We start from the raw sequence: 21,128 nt of genomic DNA, 5'->3' as shown, positions 1-21,128 counted from the left end.
ATGACCTTGAGAAGAAGTATAGGTTAGGAATCGTCTCCAAAGAATTCTCAAAGAATTACTCATTATTGCTATCTAAGATAATTAGACGAGCCAAAACTAAATACTACGAAGATAAATTTACCCAAATAAAGAGCAACATTAAACAAACTTGGAGCACAATTTCACAAATATTGGGATCAAAGAAGTCTTTAAATAACAAACCGACTCTCCTGTCTAATAACGATGGTCAGCTTTCAGCCTCTGATTCTGCTATCGAGTTCAATAGGTTCTTCTCTTCCATTGGTTCATCCCTTGCTAATGATATTCCATCTTCCAGTACTGACATTAAGGACTATCTTACAGGTAACTATCCACAGTCTCTGTACCTAAAGCCTATTAATTCCGCTGACGTCAATGATATAATCCTTTCCCTTAAAACCAAGTCTGGTGCCCTTGAGGAGATACCAACTTTAATTTACAAAAAAGCCTCCAGACCTTTAGCCCCTGCTATTGCTTTGCTCTTCAACAAGTCACTTGAACTCCAAACCTTTCCAGACATTCTAAAAAAAGCGAGAGTAACGCCTGTCCACAAATGTGGTGATCTCACAGATGTTAACAACTACAGACCTATATCAATCCTGCCAAACTTGTCAAAAATTTTTGAAAAACTAATCTATAAGCAGCTTTACTCATATCTAGCCAAACTCAATATACTTAGCCCTTGCCAATATGGCTTCAGACCCAAAAAAAGCACTAACGATGCACTTATTAGTATGCTTAACTCGATTCATACAGCTCTTGATAAAAATGAGTTCCCTGTTGGGTTATTTGTGGACCTGCGTAAAGCTTTTGATACTGTCAACCACCAAAACCTTCTTCATAAATTACATCATTATGGAGTCAGAGGACACTCCCTACAATACCTCAAATCCTACCTTACTGACAGGCTCCAATATGTTTCTGTGAATAATACAATTTCTCCCACCCTACCCATCAACATTGGTGTTCCTCAGGGCAGCATACTTGGCCCTCTCCTCTTTCTCGTCTACATTAACCCTTAAAGTGCGCATCACTTCATATGAAGTGTAAATCGTTTTACCAGTCAACTGCGCTTCACTTCATATGAAGTGTATGGGTACCGCGCACGATTTGAATGGCCCCTGGTGTAGCTGGGGGTCCCATACGCTGCCCAGGGGCTCTAGTAAACAGCGGCCATTTTGAAAAAAAATCCAGCTCACGATCCGATGGCATGGAAGGCCTCAGTTTAGCGAGAGTCACCATGGCGAGCGCACGGTCAAACGCCTCACGGGCACGCTCCACTCAGTCCCTCACCCCAGAGCAAATAGCCCACGAATTATTCTCTGAAGGTGAAGAAAGTGTGTTTGACGATTCAGACAACAATGAGGATTATACACAGTTGTCGGGTGATAGTAGCAGCAGTAGTGAAAGTGAGAATGACCGCCATGCCATGGCGAGGCCTATACGCTCTCCCATGCCTCCTCGCCCATTTTCTACCCCAATTCTACCACGACCTCACAGTTCCTGTGGATATTTTCTGTTTGAGGGTGACGAGTCAGAGGGAGGTGACTCCTTTTCTGGGTTTAGTGACTCAGATCAAAGTTTTATTGAGCCTGTGGCTGGTACCAGTGGTGTAACTGGGCGAGAAATTGTCGCGTCAGCAGCATCTCGCCCGGCCAAGCGCCACCGCATGGCACCACATGAGGGACCAAGACCCTCGTGTTCACGTGCACCCACCTCACGTGCACCCACCTCACGTGCACGTAGCCGCCGTGCTTCTCGCAGACGGTATTCAGCTCCTGGTCGCCGGTATGCATCGCTTCCTCGCCATCTTTCCTCTGCATCTCGCAGGACGCCTGGTGTACTTGAGTGGAGTGATGGTGACGATTTTATTCCTAATATTCCTCACTTTGACGATAAAGATGTAGGGATTACAAACCTTTTCCCTAATCAAGGTGAGGACATGGCTGAGATGGAATATTTTACAGCATTCTATGATGAACCACTCATGGAATACATTGTACACCAAACGAACCTGCATGCTGCTTACCTGATTGAGAGGGAAATCACAGAATTTTCACGACTGCAGCGTTGGAAAAATACCACAGTGGCGGAAATGTATGTGTTTTTGGCACTCTGTTTGTTGATGAAGCACTGTCACAAACATGCAATAAATGACTATTGGAGCAAGGACAAGACAATACCAACACCTTTATTCGGGAAATATATGTCACGAGACAGGTTTCAGATACTCCTCAGGTGTCTACATTTTGGAAGTGTTCAGGACCGAACACCTGATGATAGACTGTGGCGAGTGAGGCACTACATGAACGATGTTATTGGAAAATTCAGAGATTTTTACGTACCAGCACAGAAGCTGGTGGTTGATGAATCTCTCATACTTTTCAAGGGACGTGTTCCATTCAAACAGTACATTCCCTCAAAACGAAACCGATTTGGCCTGAAATTTTTTGTTCTTTGTGATTGTGAGACAGGATACGTGTTACACATGATTCTGTACTCGGCTAGTGATGTAGACATTCCCGGTAACGACGAACATGGATTCTCGGGGAGTGTAGTGAAGACCATCATGGCTCCGTGGATGAACAAGGGACACATTTTATACACAGATAATTACTATACAAGTCCCTTGCTAGCTCGGTTCTTGCTAGAAAATAGAACCGGATTGGTTGGTACAGTAAAGCCACAACGAAGGGAAATGCCTGTGTTCGACAACGACATTGCAGTTGGTGAGCGTCAGAGAAGGAAAAGTGATAACATTCTGTCAGTTCGGTGGAAAGACAAAAGAGAGGTGAACTTGTTGACAACAATTCATGATGGAACAATGGTGAACAGTGGGAAAGTGAGCCATAAAACAAACGCACCACTATATAAGCCAGACTGTGTTTTAGACTATAATATCAACATGCGGTTGATTGATAAATCAGACATGATGACTGGCACTGCAGAGTGTGTGCGGAAGACATGTAGGTGGACGAAAAAAGTGTTCTTCCATCTTGTGGACATGAGCATGCTGAACTGTTTCAACATGTACCTTGTGAGAACTGGACGTAAGCACACTTTCCGTGACTTTGTATTTGATGCTGCAATACAGTTATTAGGAAAGTTTGCAAAAGATGTCCCAGGTATTCAGCGGCCCATCATAAACCCACTGTTGCAGCATGCTGGTACTCCACGCCTCGCTCACACTGAAGGCTTCTTAGCACACAAACTTAAGTATTTGCCACCTGGTGTGAAGCGTGCAATAGCCCAATGTGATTGCTTGGTGTGTAAAACAACGACACGTAGAGACAAGAAACGGAAGCTTGTGCAAACATGGTGTGAAACGTGTGGTATCCCATTATGTGCTGTCGACTGCTTCAATGACTACCACAGTCTAGAAATCTTCTAAGTGTGCTTCAAAGTGTGTATAGCGTGTGCGAGTGTGTAAATATGTAAACATATAAGCAGATAGCGTGTGCGTGTGTGTAAATATATACAAATATAAGCAGAACATACAATATAATAGACTGTAATGACATATTATATTGCCGTAATTGAAAACATTTGTGTGCGCCTGTGTATACTCAAATATGCAACAATTATTGATACAAAATATGTTCAAACAGTATTTGAAACACAATTAGTGAAAAAAAATTAGATAAAATGCGCTTAGACATTGTAAATAAATAGCGCGAAAATATATTTGTGGCAACTCTGGCTATTTGAGGACCGCGCGCAACACCTCCCGGGCGTGTACTGCATGAGCGAACATGCAGATTGTGACGTCATCACCGAGCTTCTCGGCTCTATTGCAACAAAAGTAAGTACAATAGAATTTTTTTTTTATTTTTCCCGTGATCAGTGAACAGAACTTAACAGATTAGCAAAAAAAAAAAAATTTTTTTTTTTTCAAAATGACATGCGCCTGTGCGGATAGCAAGATATTAGACCCCGAGCATGTTAAGGGTTAATGACCTTCCAAATGCCTCCCAACACCTCAAACCAATTCTATTTGCTGACGATACAACCTTCATTTACTCCAGTCCTGACCCCCTTGCTCTAAATGCCACAGTAAATACTGAGCTAAATAAAGTCCATCTTTGGCTAACTGCCAACAAACTCACCCTTAACATTGACAAAACTTTCTATATTCTGTTTGGCAATAAATCCTCTAATCAAATAAATCTCAAAATAAACAATACCCAAATTTGTAACAAATTAGATGGCAAATTCCTTGGCATTCTCATTGACCACAAGCTGAATTTCCAGGGACACATTCTAAATATATCAAAAAAAGTTTCAAAAACTGTGGGCATTCTTTCTAAGATCAGATATTATGTACCATGCCCTGCCCTGGTGACTCTCTATTACTCCCTTATCTATCCATATCTCAACTATGGTATTTGTGCTTGGGGCTCTACTACCCAAAATCACTTACGTCCTCTAATTACTCAACACAAAGCTGCTATTAGGACAATATCCAACTCTGGCCCCAGGCATCACTCGGTACCCCTACTCAAATCTCTGAATATGTTAGACATTAAGTCACTGCACATTCTCTCATGTGTATTATACATATATAAAATGCTAAACTATAATGCCAATCCTGATCTCAAAAGCTTCATAGAAGGATGTAACAGAACCCATGAGCACCACACCAGAAATAAACACAGTTTTGATATTCCTAGAGTACGACTTAATCAAACTAGAAATGCTCTACAAATCAAGGGGCCCAGAATGTGGAATGACCTTCCCAACCATGTTAAAGACTGTACCTCTCTCAACCAGTTTAAGTCAAAAACGAAGCTATACCTAATAAATTCCCTGTAACCTACCTTACCCTTCTATTGTCAACCAATGTCTGTTGTTTAAGAGCGCTGTTTGTTGACATAATTGTATTTGTGCTGCTTTTTCATCTATGTTTTCATTTCTTGTTTTCATTCTACTCATTATGCTCAATTAGTATTAAGCTTGTCATTTAAGTTTATCATGCCCGAAACGCTTTGCGTAATAGTGGCTTTAGGCATTGTATGTACTAGCTCTACTTGTAAGTCAACCAATCTTTGTAAAAAATTATTCTATGTATGTACCTTACCTAAATAAAAAATTATTATTATTATTATTATTATTATATCACAATTTTCACCATTATTATTGCTCCAATATGACATTTTTCTAATAAAAAGGCTATTTTCAGTGTAGATAATGCGATAATTATCATTAAATTGACTCTTGGCATCTGACGACGAGAGGAGAGTGAGGTAGTGGTGGGTGGTCTCTGTGGTCAGGTGCAGGTGGGAGGGGGGGGGGAGCATGGAGGCGCCAGTCACGTGTTGCCTATAGTGACACCACTTGCCTCCTGACAACAACTCTCTCACCAATGCCCCCCTGACACCATTTTATCACCATTTCAGCTGGGTGTCAGCTGCCTGGCTGACAACCTGCCTCCCAAGAGAATACTAACTTACACCACCTGCCCCCAAACAAAAAACCTTAACTACTGACACCACTTGCCTCCTGGCAACAACTCTCTCACCAATGCCCCCCTGACACCATTTTATCACCATTTTTATCACCATTTCTCCCTAGAAACAATGGGTAAGGATAATAAAACACTACATAACTGTTTACACTCTGGCGAATCATAGTTGATGACAGCCAGCTCTGACGCTCGGCCTCGGTGACCGCTTGGACGAACATTCCTCGCTTAATCGAACATTTGTATGTTCCACTGAACATTTGGTACCGAATTCAATTTGTTCGGCTCTTCCGGGAATTCGATAGAGCGGGGTTCGTTAGACTGAGGAAGCACTGTATATGATTTCGTGTCTAGCGCTATAATTTAAACGCCCCGCCTGGGATAGGGGCAGCTATAGTACAGCCACGACCGATAGTTGCCAGATGCCACCTAGAAAAAAAATCCAGGCCAACATTCTTGGGTGTTACAGCGTCAGTATTGAGCAAGCCACCAAGGCTGGCGCACGCAGCACGAGCTCACAGCACCGCTGTTCAGCTTGTAACCACAGCATCGCCTACAAATACCATAATATAAATGATACTGCTATTATTTAGCAGTGATAGTATTACTGAAGCCCCCTGACTGTGATAAAACTGACCAGGATTCTGATAATAGCAGGATTGTGGTGATATTTAGCGCTGTGCTCCATGGATGGAGGAATAAGGCTGTGGGAGGGAGGGTTGTGGCGTCGTTTTCTGACTGTGTGTGGCCACCATTTATTGACTGCACTCACCATACCAGCTTAGTGGTTCGATATGGTGAACACAAATGTAAATACTTATATATAACGTGTGTATAGTGTGAGATAACAGCGAGAGGAGTAGGTTGGGAGCCGCCATTTTGGTGAGGGAGGAGCGTCGTCTGCACGACTTGGCATGTTGTTTACTGATGGCCACTATGATCTTTGGGCACCATACCAGCTTATTTGTTCAGGTATGGTGAATAAAACAGGTAGATACTTATATATATAATGTGTGTATATAGCGTAATAACACCACAAACAATATTGTTGGAGGACAAATATTAGTGCGCCTGGCCTTGAGGGCGGCTGCCGATCAGCTGACTGTGTGAGTAGCTACGTCTTATTGCCTTTACTCACCATACAAGCTTAGATGTACAGTTATGGTGAACAAAACATGTAAATACGTATATATAACGTCTGTGTATAGTGAATTAATACAGAAAGAGTATTGTGGGAGGTGAATGAGGGTGAGTGAGGTGGTGTTGAGGGAGGGAGTGGCAGTGAGTGGCTCGCTGGTGTTTGGCGGTCATTCCTCGTTGCTTTTTGACTCACAAGACCAACTTAGTAGTTCGTTATGGTGTACAAAACATGCAAATACTTATATATAACCTGTGTATATAGTGTAACAACAGCAAAACTATTTGTTTATTGTTTTATGAACATAATAATTGAATCACTAATATGCACACCATAATTTTGAGTACAGCGATGATTCACACATTTTATTATATAAATATACCATAATTCACTGTATGGAATAATATTACTGCAAAAAAACTAAGAAAAAATCAGAGACATTGAAATAATTACGTAATAATATATTTGTGGCAACTGCCGTCTGACAGCTCGGGTGGAGTAGACCTTGTCTGGTGAAGGCTCTGCCAACGCTCCTTTTTTGCCACACTTCCCTACCCTATTGCGGCTAAAATATGCCACCTATGATTTTTTTGTTATTTTTTCCGTGATCAGGGAACAAAAATGAACACTTCTATAAGACGAAAGAATTTTTTGGATTTTTTTTTTTTTTTTTGTGCCTGTGGGTGTGAATTCCATTTGGGCCCCTAGCGGTTTGAGGGTTAATAAATGCCATGTTATGGAATGCGGAATAGGAGAACATAGCCCTCACACAACCTATATATTATGTGAGAAATTTTTAAAGAATTCTGATAAAGAAAGAGATCTATGGGTGGTTCTAGATAGAAAACTATCACCTGAGGATCACAAAGAATATTGTGCGAGGAGCCTATGCCACGCTTTCTAACTTCAGAATTGCTTTTAAATACATGGATAGCGATATACTAAAGAAATTGTTCACGACTTTTGTTAGGCCAAAGCTAGAATATGGAGTGGTTGTGTGGTGCCCATATCTTAAGAAGCACATCAACAAACTGGAAAAGGTGCAAAGACATACTACTAAGTGGCTCCCAGAACTTAAGGGCAAGAGCTACGAGGAGAGGTTAGAGGCATTATATATGCCAAAACTAGAAGACACAAGAAAAAGAGGTGATATGATCACTACATACAAAATAGTAACAGGAATTGATAAAATCGATAGGGAAGATTTCCTGAGACCTGGAACTTTAAGAACAAGAGGTCATAGATTTAAACTAGCTAAACACAGATGCAGAAGAAATTTAAGAAAATTCACTTTCGCAAACAGAGTGGTAGACGGTTGGAACAAGTTAGGCGAGATGGTGGTGAAGGCCAAGACCGTCAGTAGTTTCAAAGTGTTATATGACAAAGAGTGCTAGGAAGACGGGACACCACGAGCGTAGCTCTCATCCTGTAACTACACTTAGGTACAATACAATACAATTTTATTTAGGTAAGGTACATACATACAATAAATATTTACAAGGATTGTTTAACTTATAGGTATAGCTAGTACATACAATGCCTAAAGCCACTATTACGCAAAGCGTTTCGGGCATAAGGTAATTACTACCATTAGCAGTAGGCAGCATCTTAGTACCTCTTCTATTTCTTGTATACATCAATGATTTGCCAAATGTTTCTAACATTCTTAAACCCATACTATTTGCTGATGATACTACTGTCATTTATTCTGACCCCAATCCCCACATACTAAATAATATTGTCAATAATGAACAAATCCACAAGGGCAATGACGAGGATTTGAACCTGCGTCTGGGAGCATCCCAGACACTGCCTTAATCGATTGAGCTACGACATGGTTAAAAGGGTTAAAACCGAAGTTCTACTGAACTTACTGGATCCCATAGCCTCTCCGAGGCACAAACCAGGTTTTACACAACCCCCCCCTTGCACCCGAGGTATGTCAATAGGCCGTTCTCCCTCTTCGCCCTTACATCATCACACACAGAGATCACACTAATGTGATGCATCAAATGAACAAATCCACAAGGGCAGTGACGAGGATTCGAACCTGCGTCTGGGAGCATCCCAGACACTGCCTTAATCGACTGAGCTACGACAGGGTTAAAAGGTGCTCCCAGACGTAGGTTCAAATCCTCGTCACTGCCCTTGTGAATTTGTTCATTTGATGCATCACGTTAGTGTGATCTCTGTGTGTGATGATGTAAGGGCGAAGAGGGAGAACGGCCTATTGACATAGCTCGGGTGCAGGGGGGGGGGTGGGGGGTTGTGTAAAACCTGGTTTGTGCCTCGGAGAGGCTACGGGATCCAGTAAGTTCAGTAGAACTTCGGTTTCAACCCTTTTAACCCTGTCGTAGCTCAGTCGATTAAGGCAGTGTCTGGGATGCTCCCAGACGCAGGTTCGAATCCTCGTCACTGCCCTTGTGGATTTGTTCATTTGATGCATCACATTAGTGTGAACTCTGGTTTGTCCACTCATGGATGTCAACCAACAAACTCTCACTGAACATAGAAAATAACTACTACGTTTTATTTGGTAGTATCTTGTGGTTCCCACTTCCCCAATATTAGTACTTAAAACTGCTCAGCAGAAGGGGAGGGGATATAATTAAAAAAATATTTGCATTATGTTAAAATGATAAAAAAAAATTAAACAACTCTCGTACTTTTTGGCTTCAGTGTCGTGAAACTTAAACAAAATATTTTCAGAAATGAATTTTAGACGAATATTAAAAAAAAAAAAGAACGTTTTGTTAATAAGGAGAACAGCTATTAACTGAAACTCTGAATTGTAATGTCAATCCTGACCTTCAACGGTTCCTAGAAGGTTGTAACAGAACTCATGGGCACCACACTAGAAACAAATACCTAATTGATATTAGAAGAGTACGACTTAATCAAACTAGGAATGCTCCACAAATCAAGGGACCCAGAATGTAGAATGACCTTCCCAATCATGTCAAAGATTGTACCTCTCTCAACCAGTTTAAGATGAAAACTAAGTACTACCTAAATAACTCCATGTAACCTACCTTACTTTTAAATGTCAACCCATGTCTTACTATTTAAAGAAAAAAAAATGCTGTTTGTTGACCAACTTGTATATTGGCTCTTTTCTACCATGTTCCCCCCTTTTTTTATCTTTTATAATTTATTCTTTCAATGCAATTTACACTTTAAGCTCAATTAGTATTAACACTATCGCACACCCCACGAGCACGCTGCAGACTTTGACGTCATGGCCCCAATGGTGCGGGCGAGTGTGCGACGCCGCCTAAATGTGTTTACTCGTTTCAGTTTTCTCACCTTATTTCTGGTGCTACATCGTTCGTTTTGGTATCATTGTGTTCGCAAATAAATTCCCTACAAGTGTGTATAATGTCCAAAAGCCTGGCATGACTCCCAACAGCAAAGCCTAAAGTCGGCAAAAGTTACCCGTAAGCGCACAAAATCAGTAAAATGTGCATACTCGTTCCATTTTTCTCACCTTAATTCTCGTGCTACGTCGCTCGTTTTGGTATCATTGTGTTCGCAATTAAATTCCCTACATATGTGTATGAATATAATGTACAAAAGCCTTGAGTGTCTACTCGCAGAAAAGCCTAAAGTTACCCGTGAATGAGCACCAATTTGTATACTGCAACCTAATGTGTATACTCGTTCAGTTTGATTACATCAATTTTCGTGTTACGTCTTTCATTTTGGTATCAAATTGTTCGCAATAAAAAGGCGCGTATTTTAAAACTAGTCCCATAATAATAGAGCAATAACTGGAATTTTAACATATATTTTAATTCTGGAAGCTCATCATCACAAAATTATTTATATCTTTCCAGTGCTCTGACAAATTTTTGTGTTACATCTTTCATTTTGGTATCAAATTGTTCGCGACGTAAAGGGGCGCATTTTAAAACTAGTCCCAACATAATAGCACAATAAATAGAATTTTTAACAAATATTTTAAAATTTTGACCAAAAACCTATTTATAATCATATAAGTGTTTGGGCATCAAGTTTCATGTTACATCTTTCATTTTGGTATCAAATTGTGCGCATTCTAAAGGCGCTTATTTTGATACTATCCCGAGGTCGATTGGATAAAAAAATGAATTTTATACAAATATTTTTGTAGTGGACGCAAGTCCGGTCCAAACCTAGGACTCGGGAGAAAAATAATGGACGAGAGTCCGGTCCAAAGTGACCGATAGTTTTAAGTTTTAGTCTAAGTGTTTTGTTCTGCACTTCACCTTGCCTGAAACGCTATGCGTAGTAGTGGCTTTAGGTATTGTATGTACTACCTCTATCTTTAAATCAAACAGAATCTTTGTACTGTAACTCTGCAACTATGTATGTACTTTTCCTAAATAAATTATTATTATTATTAGAGATAACAGAATTTTCACAATTGCAACGTTGGAAAACCACCACTGTAGGTGAAATGTATGTGTTTTTAGCAATATGTATGTTGATAAAGCACTGTGTCAAACACGCTATCACAGATTACTGGAGCAAAGATCTGACTATTCCAACACCTTTCTTCTGGAAATATATGTCCCGAGACAGATTTCAGATACTCCTCAGGTGTCTGCATCTTGCAAGTAATGAGGACCGGACAGAGGATGATAGACTTTGGTGAGTGAGGCACTATATGAATGAAGTGATTGGAAAGTTAAGAGATTTTTACGTACCAACACAGAAGCTGGTGACTGACGAATCCCTTGTGCTTTTCAAAGGACGTGTTTCATTCAAGCAGTATATTCCCTCCAAACGAAACAGATTTGGATTGAAATTCTTTGTACTGTGTGACTGTGTAACAGGATACGTGTTACACATGATTCTGTATTCAGCTAGCGATGTAGACATTCCCGGTAACAACGAACATGGTTTCTCCATGTTCACATTAATGTGAAGTCACTGATGGCACCATGGATGAACAAGGGCCACATCTTATACACAGATAACTACTATACAAGTCCATTGCTAGCTAGGTTCTTGATTGAAAATAGAACCAGACTGGTTGGCACAGTAAAGGCACGAAGAAGGGAAATGCCAGTGTTTGACGGTAGACTTGCAGTTGGTGAGTGCCAGCTACGGAAATGTGATCAAATACTCTCGGTTCTATGGAAAGACAAGAGAGAAGTGAACATGGTGAGGGGAGCCGGTCGGCTGAGCAGACAGCACGCTGGACTTGTGATCCTGTGGTACTGGGTTCGATCCCAGGCACCGGCGAGCAACAATGGGCAGAGTTTCTTTCACCCTATGCTCCTGTTACCTAGCAGTAAAATAGGTACCTGGGTGTTAGTCAGCTGTCACGGGCTGCTTCCTGGGGGTGGAGGCCTGGTCAAGGACCGGGCCGCAGGGACACTAAAAAGCCCCGAAATCATCTCAAGATAACCTCAAGAAGATGCTGACAACCGTTCATGAGGGTACAATGGTGAACAGTGGCAAGGTGAACTGTGTATCGAAAGAACCAGTATATAAGCCAGATTGTGTTCTTGACAATAATATCAACATGAGTTTGATTGATAAGGCTGTCATGATGGTTGGCACTATCGAGTGTGTGCAGAAAATATTTAAATGGACGAAAAAAGTGTTTTTCCATCTTGTTGACATGAGCATGTTGAACTGCTATAATATGTGTCTGGTGAAAACTGGACGTAAACCTAGTTTCCGTGCGCTTGCTTTTACACTTGCAACACAGTTATTAGCAAAGTTTGGTTAAGATGTTCCTGGCATACAAAGACCAATCATGAACCCAGTGTTGCAGCATGCTGCAACACCCAGGCTCGCTCACATGGAGCCCTTTCAGTAAAACAGACTAAAACATTTGCCACCAGCTGGAAAGCATGCAATAGGCCAACGTGAATACCTAGTATGTAAAACAACAAAAAGGAGAGAACAGAAACGTAAAGTGGTGCAAACATGGTGTGAAGCGTGTGCAGTTTCAGTGTGTGCTGTCGACTGCTTCAACGACTACCACTCTCTCCAAGAATTCTAAATATGCAATAATAGTGCAAAAACCTGTACATAGTGCATGCTTGTGTGTACATATAATAATGAACATTGTGATTACATAACATAATGGTATAATGGAAAACATTTGTGTGCACATGTGTATACTCGATGTATGAAGCATTTATTGACAATGACTGTGATGTAATATTATGTGCAACACAATTAGTGACTAATATTGCTAATAAAATAGACCAAGACACTGTAAATAATGACGCGAAAATAAATTTGTGGCAACACTGGCTGCTTAAAGACGGCGCGCGACGCCTCTGGGATGCACCGTGCATGAGCGATCATGCAGGGTGTGACGTCATCACCCATATTGTCGGCTCAATTACATCGACGGTATATACAATTTATTTTTTTTTTATTTTTCTCGTGGTCAGGGAACACGACTTAACAGGTTAGGAAAAAAAATATTTTTTTTTTATATGCACCTGTGGGCGACAAATACTAAATAGCTCGGAGCCACACAAGGGTTAAAAAGATAGAGGCCATGGAATTGGGGGTGCTATATTAAGTTGGATTAGGGCATGACCATACCAAAGGAAACAAAAAGTTAGTATAAATTGGATTAAGTCAAACTGGGAAAATGTTGTAAGTGAAGTGCCTCAAGGCTCTATTCCTCTGTTATTTATAATATATATAAATGATTTAGATTCAGGTTTGAGCAGTAATATTTGCAAAGTTGCCGATGATACTAAAATTGGGAGGGAACTAAACATGGAAAAAGATTCACTTTCACTTCAAGACGATCTAAATGGTCAAAAATGGTTTTGAAATGGTCAAAAGATTCACAGATGCAGTTTAATGCTGACAAATGTAAGGTTTTGAGGCTAGGTAATGATAATAGAGTTACAAGATACGAGCTAGATGGTGATGAGATTGCAAAGTCGTAATAAGGTATATAGGACACTGGGATTATAAATCGAAGTGTTAGTCATAAGACACCTGGTGTTGTTCTTCAGCTATATCCTGCTCTAGTTAGAACATAAGAACATAAGAACAAAGGTAACTGCAGAAGGCCTATTGGCCCATATGAGGCAGATCCTATTTATAACCACCCAATCCCACTCATATACATGTCCAACCCACGCTTGAAACAATCGAGGGACCCCACCTCCAGCACATTACGCGGTAATTGGTTCCACAAATCAACAACCCTGTTACTGAACCAGTATTTACCCAAGTCTTTCCTAAATCTAAACTTATCCAATTTATACACATTGTTTCGTGTTCTGTCTTGTGTTGATACTTTTAATACCCTATTAATATCCCCTTTGTTATGTCCATTCACCCACTTGTAAACCTCTATCATGTCACCCCTAACTCTTCGCCTTTCCAGTGAATGCAACTTAAGCTTTGTTAATCTTTCTTCATATGAAAGATTTCTAATTTGGGGAATTAACTTAGCCATCCTACGCTGGACACGTTCAAGTGAATTTATATCCATTCTATAATATGGCGACCAAAACTGAACTGCATAATCTAAATGGGGCCTAACTAGAGCAAGATATAGCTTGAGAACCACACCAGGTGTCTTGTTACTAACGCTGCGATTAATAAACCCAAGTGTCCGATTTGCCTTATTACGAACATTTATGCATTGATCCTTTTGTTTTAAATTCTTATTAATCATAACTCCCAGATCCCTTTCGCAATCCGACTTCGCAATCTCAACACCATCTAGCTCGTATCTTGTAACTCTATCATCATTACCTAACCTCAGAACTTTACATTTATCAGCATTAAACTGCATCTGCCAATCCTTTGACCATTTCAAAACCCTATCTAAATCAACTTGAAGTGATAGCGAGTCCTCCTCCGAATTAATTTCCCTACCGATTTTCGTATCATCGGCAAATTTGCAAATGTTGCTACTCAAACCTGAATCTAAATCATTTATATATATATTATAAACAACAGAGGTCCCAGGACAGAGCCTTGAGGCACTCCACTTACAACATTTTCCCACTCTGACTTGATTCCATTTATACTAACTCTCTGTTTCCTTTGGTATAGCCATGCCCTAATCCAGCTTAATATAGCACCCCCAATACCATGAGACTATCTTTTTAATCAGTCTTTCATGTGGCACTGTATCAAAAGCTTTGCTAAAGTCAAGGTACACAACATCACAATCCTTACCACTATCAACTGCCTCAACTATGCTAGAATAAAAAGATAACAAATTTGTTAAACATGAACGGCCATTTATAAAACCATGTTGCGACTCAATTATTAATTTATGTTTTTCAAGATGAAGACGAATTTTATTTGCTATTATAGATTCGAGTAACTTTCCCACAATAGACGTTAGACTAATTGGTCGATAGTTAGACGCAAGTGATCTATCTCCTTTCTTAAAAACTGGTATCACATTAGCAACTTTCCAAAACTCTGGCACTCTGCCTGACTATTGATTTATTAAATATGGTTGACAGTGGGTCACAAAGTTCCTCTTTGCATTCTTTAAGCACCCTGGCAAACACTTCATCCGGCCCTGGGGATTTGTTTGGTTTGAGTTTTACTATTTGTTTAAGAACATCCTCCCTGGTAATAATATCCCCTTTGTTATGTCTATTCATCCACTTGTAAACCTCTATCATGTCACCCTCTAACTCTTTGCCTTTCCAGTGAATGCAACTTAAGCTTTGTTAATATTTCTTCATATGAGAGATTTCTAATTTGGGGAATTAACTTATCCATCCTACGCTGGACACGTTCAAGTGAATTTATATCCATTCTATAGTACGGCGACCACAACTGAACTGCATAATCTAATAGGGCCTAACCAGAGCTAGATATAGCTGAAGCACAGCTGAACCACACCAGGTGTCTTGTTACTAACGCTTCGATTAATAAATCCCAGTGTCCTATTTACAGTACCTTATTACGAACATTCATGCATTGATATTTTTGTTTTAAATTCTTACTAATCATAACTCCCAGATCCCTTTCGCAATTAAACCGACTTCGCAATCTCAACACCATCTAGCTCTTATCTTGTAACTCTATCATCATTACCTAGCCTCAGAACTTTACATTTATCAGCATTAAACTGCATCTCCCAATCCTTTGACCATTTCAAAACCCTATTTAGATCAACTTGAAGTGATAGTGAGTCTTCTTCCGTATTAATTTCCCTACCAATTTTTGTATCATCGGCAAATGTTGCTACTCAAACCTGAATCTAAATCATTTATATATACAGTATTATAAACAACAGAGGTCCCAGGACAGAGCCTTGAGGCACTCCACTTACAACATTTTCCCACTCTGACTTGATTCCATTTATACTAACTCTCTGTTTCCTTTGGTATAGCCATGCCCTAATCCAGCTTAATATAACACCCCCAATACCATGAGCCTCTATCTTTTTAATCAGTCTTTCATGTGGCACTGTATCAAAAAATAGGGTCCATTTAGATTATGCAGTTCAGTTTTGGTCACTGTACTATAGAATGGATATAAATTCACTATAAGTGTCCACCGTAGGGTGACAAAGCTAATTCCCCAAATTAGAAACTTGTCATATGAAGAAAGATAGACAAAGCTTAAATTACATTATCTAGAAAGGCAAAGAATTAGGGGTGACATGATAAAGGTGTACAAGTGTATGAAGGGATATCACAAAGAGGGATATTAATAGGGCCTAACAAGATACTGATAAACTGATGAACACCACCAGGTGTCCCATTACTAACACTTCAATAAATAAAGCCCTGTGTCCTATTTGCCTATTACAAACATTTATGCACTGATTTTTTTGTTTTAAATTCTTACTAATCATAACTCCCAGATTCCTTTCGCAACCCGACTTTGCAATCTCAACACCATCTAGCTCGTATCTTGCAATTCTAATTGTCATTACCTAGCCTAGCTAATTACTTTACATTACATTACCTAGCTAATATCCCTCTTTTCACACTAGAGATGCTATACCGATGATGACACTTTTCAAAACGCTTGTGCTCTCTAGAGTGGAGTACTGCTGCACAATGACAGCCCCTTTCAAAGCTGGAGAAATTGCTGACCTGGAGCGCATTCCAGAGATCCTTTACTGCTAGAATCCACTCAGTAAAACACCTAAACTATTGGGACCGACTAAAGAGCCTAAATCTGTACTCCCTTGAGCACAGGCGGGAGAGATACATAATAATTTACACATGGAAAATATTAGCGGGGCTGGTCCCAAACCTGCACACAGGCATAACATCACATGAGACCAGAAGACATGGCAGGATGTGCAGAATACCCCCGTTGAAAAGCGGAGGTGCAACAGGTACTCTGAGAGAGAACTCTATCAACATCAGAGGCCCGAGACTGTTCAACACACTTCCGCTACACATAAGGGGCATAACTGGCAATCCCCTCACAGTGTTCAAGACAGAACTGGATAAGCACCTCCAAAGGATACCTGATCAACCAGGCTGTGACTCATAAGACAGGCTGCGAGCAGCCGCGTCCAACAGCCTGGTTGATCAGTCCAGCAACCAGGAGGCCTGGTCGACGACCGGGCCGCGGGGACGCTAAGCCCCGGAAGCACCTCAAGGTAACCTCAAGACAAGGCAAGGTAGCCTAGCTTATTACCTAGCCTTCTCATCTTTATCTAGCCTTATCATCATTACCTAACCTTATCATAATTATGAGCCATTATTTTGTAATAGTGGTTGAGTAACTGACAGACAGGATCTTCCCGCTCTAAACCCATATTGTCCTGGGTTGTGTAGTTCATTATTTTTCAATAAAACTAGAAATTTAATTCCTAATCTTGCATGGCATTTTTGCACAGATTTAGTTTGATTCTGGGGATATCAGAGATATTTATTTCTGATGTGGAGCTCACTGGTTCTATTACACCTATCAAGGAAAAGTTTCAGATCAAGATTAACATTTAGGAACAAGGTTTTGTAAATGTAGATAGCAAACGAGAATGTGTGAAGCGAGTGTATGTTTAGCACAATAAGGGACTTATACAAAGGGGGGGGGGTGTCTGAAGACAGAGCTTGTTATAGTTATAATGGGACATTTTTGCCGAGTGATGATGGGCTTGGACATCTTAATACTTTCCAGTGTTGTATTGCTGTTTGGGTCAACCCATGTGTTGCGTTTCCACAATGGTCGCCCAAGTTAAAATCGGCGAACACCGATTTTAACGTTAAAAATTTCCCTATAGATATGAAGTCCCCCATGGCGCAGTGGTAAAACACTAATTTAAATGATAAAAAACTTTTGATTTTTTGTTTAAAAAGTTATCAAGATGTTTTCAACATTATTCTTGAGGCGTTCACCGATTTTAACTTGGGTGACCGTTGTAGAAATGCAACACATAGGTTAACCCAATTGACAATCTGGTCAGATTCTATCAAGGGTTCAACCATTTCCATTACCAGTCTCTACTCATGAAAAACTGATATACTGGCATTCCTACTCACCTCGCATGTCAATCTTTACAACATATATCCTCGTGTAGTGAGAGTAACTGGGCAAGAAGCCCCTGCGTTCACCACCATCCTTCTTTCTGATATTAGGTGCAGTTTGCATGAAGGGTTTGTCCTCCCGGTGACTGCACCAGTGCAGATGTTGGTAGACGCGTTTATGTTGAGGATGCTCGGAGTTTCAAAGGTACTTGTTGCGTTGTGCTGTAGATAGAGGAGCGGCGACTAAAACAAGAAGTGTGTGTTTGAGGGAGACTTGCCGCACCGCAGGGCAGTATGTTATGTTTATGGAGTCAGCTGATCCATGGGATACAAGACACTCTGTACATTGACAACATCGCACACTAATACTTTTACCACTTCGGACACCAGCTTTGGACGTTTCGCATATGTTTACGTGTTCGCGATTAATGTTCAATACTAAAACGACAATATATTGTTATTAACAATTAAAATCTTCTACTTAACAGGCATATAGTTATTAAATGAAGTTTAGTGATGTGATGGACATAATCCAGGCTTGGTAAGGACGCTGCCCGCCAGCGTAAACACAACACACCCGAATGCCCACAAACACGATACAACGCACAAAACACAGCCCTTTTGTCAGTTTTTGGATAAACTTCTTTTACATTTATTATGTGATAGATATACTTGTATATAATAATAGCTATTATAGGTAAGCGCCTAATATGTATATATTAATCGATAAAAACGAAATCAGAATCCACACGCCTGTCTTTATATGTCTTTTGTGTAAAAGTATTTTGGGCGCTCATATATTTGTGCGCTAGCTTGCGTTCACAACTGTTCTCACCAACAAGCATTATTATTATTATTAATATTATTTTTTAGATATATACAAGAGTTGTTACATTCTTGTACAGCCACTAGTACGCGAAGCGTTTCGGGCAAGTCCCTGGAATACGATCCCCGCCGCGATTAATCGTTTTTACAACCAAGTTCCCATTTTACTGTTGAGTTAAACAGAGGCGGGGTTAAGGATTTGCGCCCAGTAAATCCTCCCCGGCCAGGATACGAATATTATTATTATTAACATCTTTATTGAAAAAAGTAATTACAATTTTGCCTAATCTGAGGATTTTGATAAAGTTGTAACGGTTCTATTGTTACGTAAAGTATGGTGACAAATAAACACAGACACTAAGATACTATATATATATTTGGTCGAATATACAGAAGTACACAGGTGATACGTTGGTGTGAGTTGAGTGCACTGAGCGTTGGTAGAGTATCTCGCAAGTGTCTGCTCTAGACCACACTTGAAAGTAGACTAGCCAATGTTCGCTACACCGCTGCTTATATTGCTCGGGCATCTCACCGTGTTGCCCGGGCAACGCCTCACCTCATTCATCTCCAAAGGTTGACAGGAACATTAACACTATATTTGGAGCGAGTATATTATTGGGATAATCTACTCGCTACAGAACTCCCCCTCCCAGGGGATGAAAGGAAAAATACTTGATCAAGGAACTTAGCTGGTCGGCGAATTGTACGCGTTACAATTCTCTCGCTCGCGTTACATAACCATCAAAGTTAACTTCCTCCTCTTCGCTGATGTCATCTAACTGGGGTCGTAGGGTGGGGGGTCGCACAGGATCGTCCGTCATCGCAGGATCAGGTTGTGGTGCGGCTGGTAACTGGGGTTGTAGGGTGAGAGGTCGTACAGGATCGTCCGTTGTCGTAGGTGGCGGTGCTGCTGGTAACTGTGGTCGAAAAGTGAACTGCGTAGTCGGCGGATGTGTCTCTGGAGGGATGTCTGGGGCAGCGTCACAGTGTGCTGGTTTAAGGCGATCGATGGAGATGTTTACCCGCTGTCCTCGGCGTTCAATGGTGAAGAACTTCGGTGTTCGAGAAACCACTTTAAATGGTCCTTCGTAAGGTGACTGTAGAGGGCGTCGAACAGTGTCGACTCTTACAAACACGTGTTCAGTTGTGTGGAGCTCATGAGGCACATATGTAGCACGAGTTGTCGGTTGGCGTGGTGGTGTAGGCCGAATGTTTGTCATGGCCGCCCGTAATTTCTGGACAAAAGTGGGGTCTGGGGGTGTGATAAGTGGCGTTGGGGTTAAGAATTCGCCCGGAAGCCGCAGGCTAGATCCGTATACTAAGTCTGCTGCCGAGAATCCACTGCCCTCCTTCGTGGCCGAACGGATGCCAAGCAAGACTAATGGAAGGTTGTCGATCCAATCATCAGGGCGTGCTTGAGCTCTTAGGGCAGCTTTTAGTTGTCTATGAAAGCGTTCTACCATTCCGTTCGACTCAGGGTGGTATGCTGTGGTTCGGTTATGTGTGGTGCCGAGGAATTCCATAAGTTCCTTCCATAGATATGATTCAAACTGTCGTCCTTGGTCGGTGATGATGACAGAGGGGCTGCCAAAACGGGCGACCCATCCAGAGAGGAAAGCCTGGACCACTGACTCAGCTGAGATGTTGATTAATGGGATTGCTTCCGGCCATCTGGAGAATCGATCGATGCAGGTGAGTAGATAAGAATATCCTCTTGCCGACGGTAATGGTCCAACGATGTCTACATGCACCACCTCGAAACGGTCAGAAGGTAACGGAAACTGTTGAAGAGGGCTCTTTGTGTGACGATGTGTTTTCGCTCGCTGGCACTGGAGACATGAGCGAGTCCATCGTCGAACATCGGCATTGATTCCTGGCCATACAACACGCTCCGTTAGTAGTTTCTGGGAAGCGCGTACTCCTGGGTGTGCTAGGGAGTGAAATACTGAGAACGTTTTCCAGCGAAACTGGGCAGGAATGTAGGGCCTAAGTGCTCCCGTCCGTGAGGTGTCACAGATTATACTTCCGCCACCTTCCATGGGAATCTCGATGAACCGGAGAGCTGTGTCAGATGTTCGTAATCGCTGCAGATCAGGGTCTTCCCGTTGGGCCTTACTGATTACACAATAGTCCACCTGAGCTGGGTTTGTCACGACGTGGTTTATGGTGGGTCGAGACAGTGCATCAGCTATGACATTATTAGTTCCTTTGACATGACGGATATCCGAGGTAAATTGGGAAATAAATC

The 21,128-nt window shown here is 41.1% G+C and overlaps 1 protein-coding gene across 4 annotated transcripts in view; it reads right to left on the bottom strand.

Annotated features, from left to right (window-relative positions):
* The window catches only part of LOC123767960 (zinc finger protein 271-like), a 189,521-nt gene extending 170,891 nt beyond the window's left edge, over positions 1–18,630 (bottom strand). For all 4 annotated transcript variants that reach the window (XM_069306712.1, XM_069306714.1, XM_069306711.1 and 1 more), the window contains exon 1: positions 18,068–18,630. The gene's annotated coding sequence lies outside the window, so the exon portion shown is untranslated. The remainder of the gene's footprint in view (positions 1–18,067) is intronic.
* Positions 18,631–21,128: the final 2,498 nt, after the last annotated feature.

This window comes from Procambarus clarkii, chromosome 58 (genome assembly GCF_040958095.1).
Source record: "Procambarus clarkii isolate CNS0578487 chromosome 58, FALCON_Pclarkii_2.0, whole genome shotgun sequence".
NCBI classification, from domain to species: Eukaryota; Metazoa; Arthropoda; class Malacostraca; order Decapoda; family Cambaridae; genus Procambarus; species Procambarus clarkii.
Note: the sequence above shows the minus strand (reverse complement) of the source record. Positions and strands in the feature narration are given on the sequence as shown.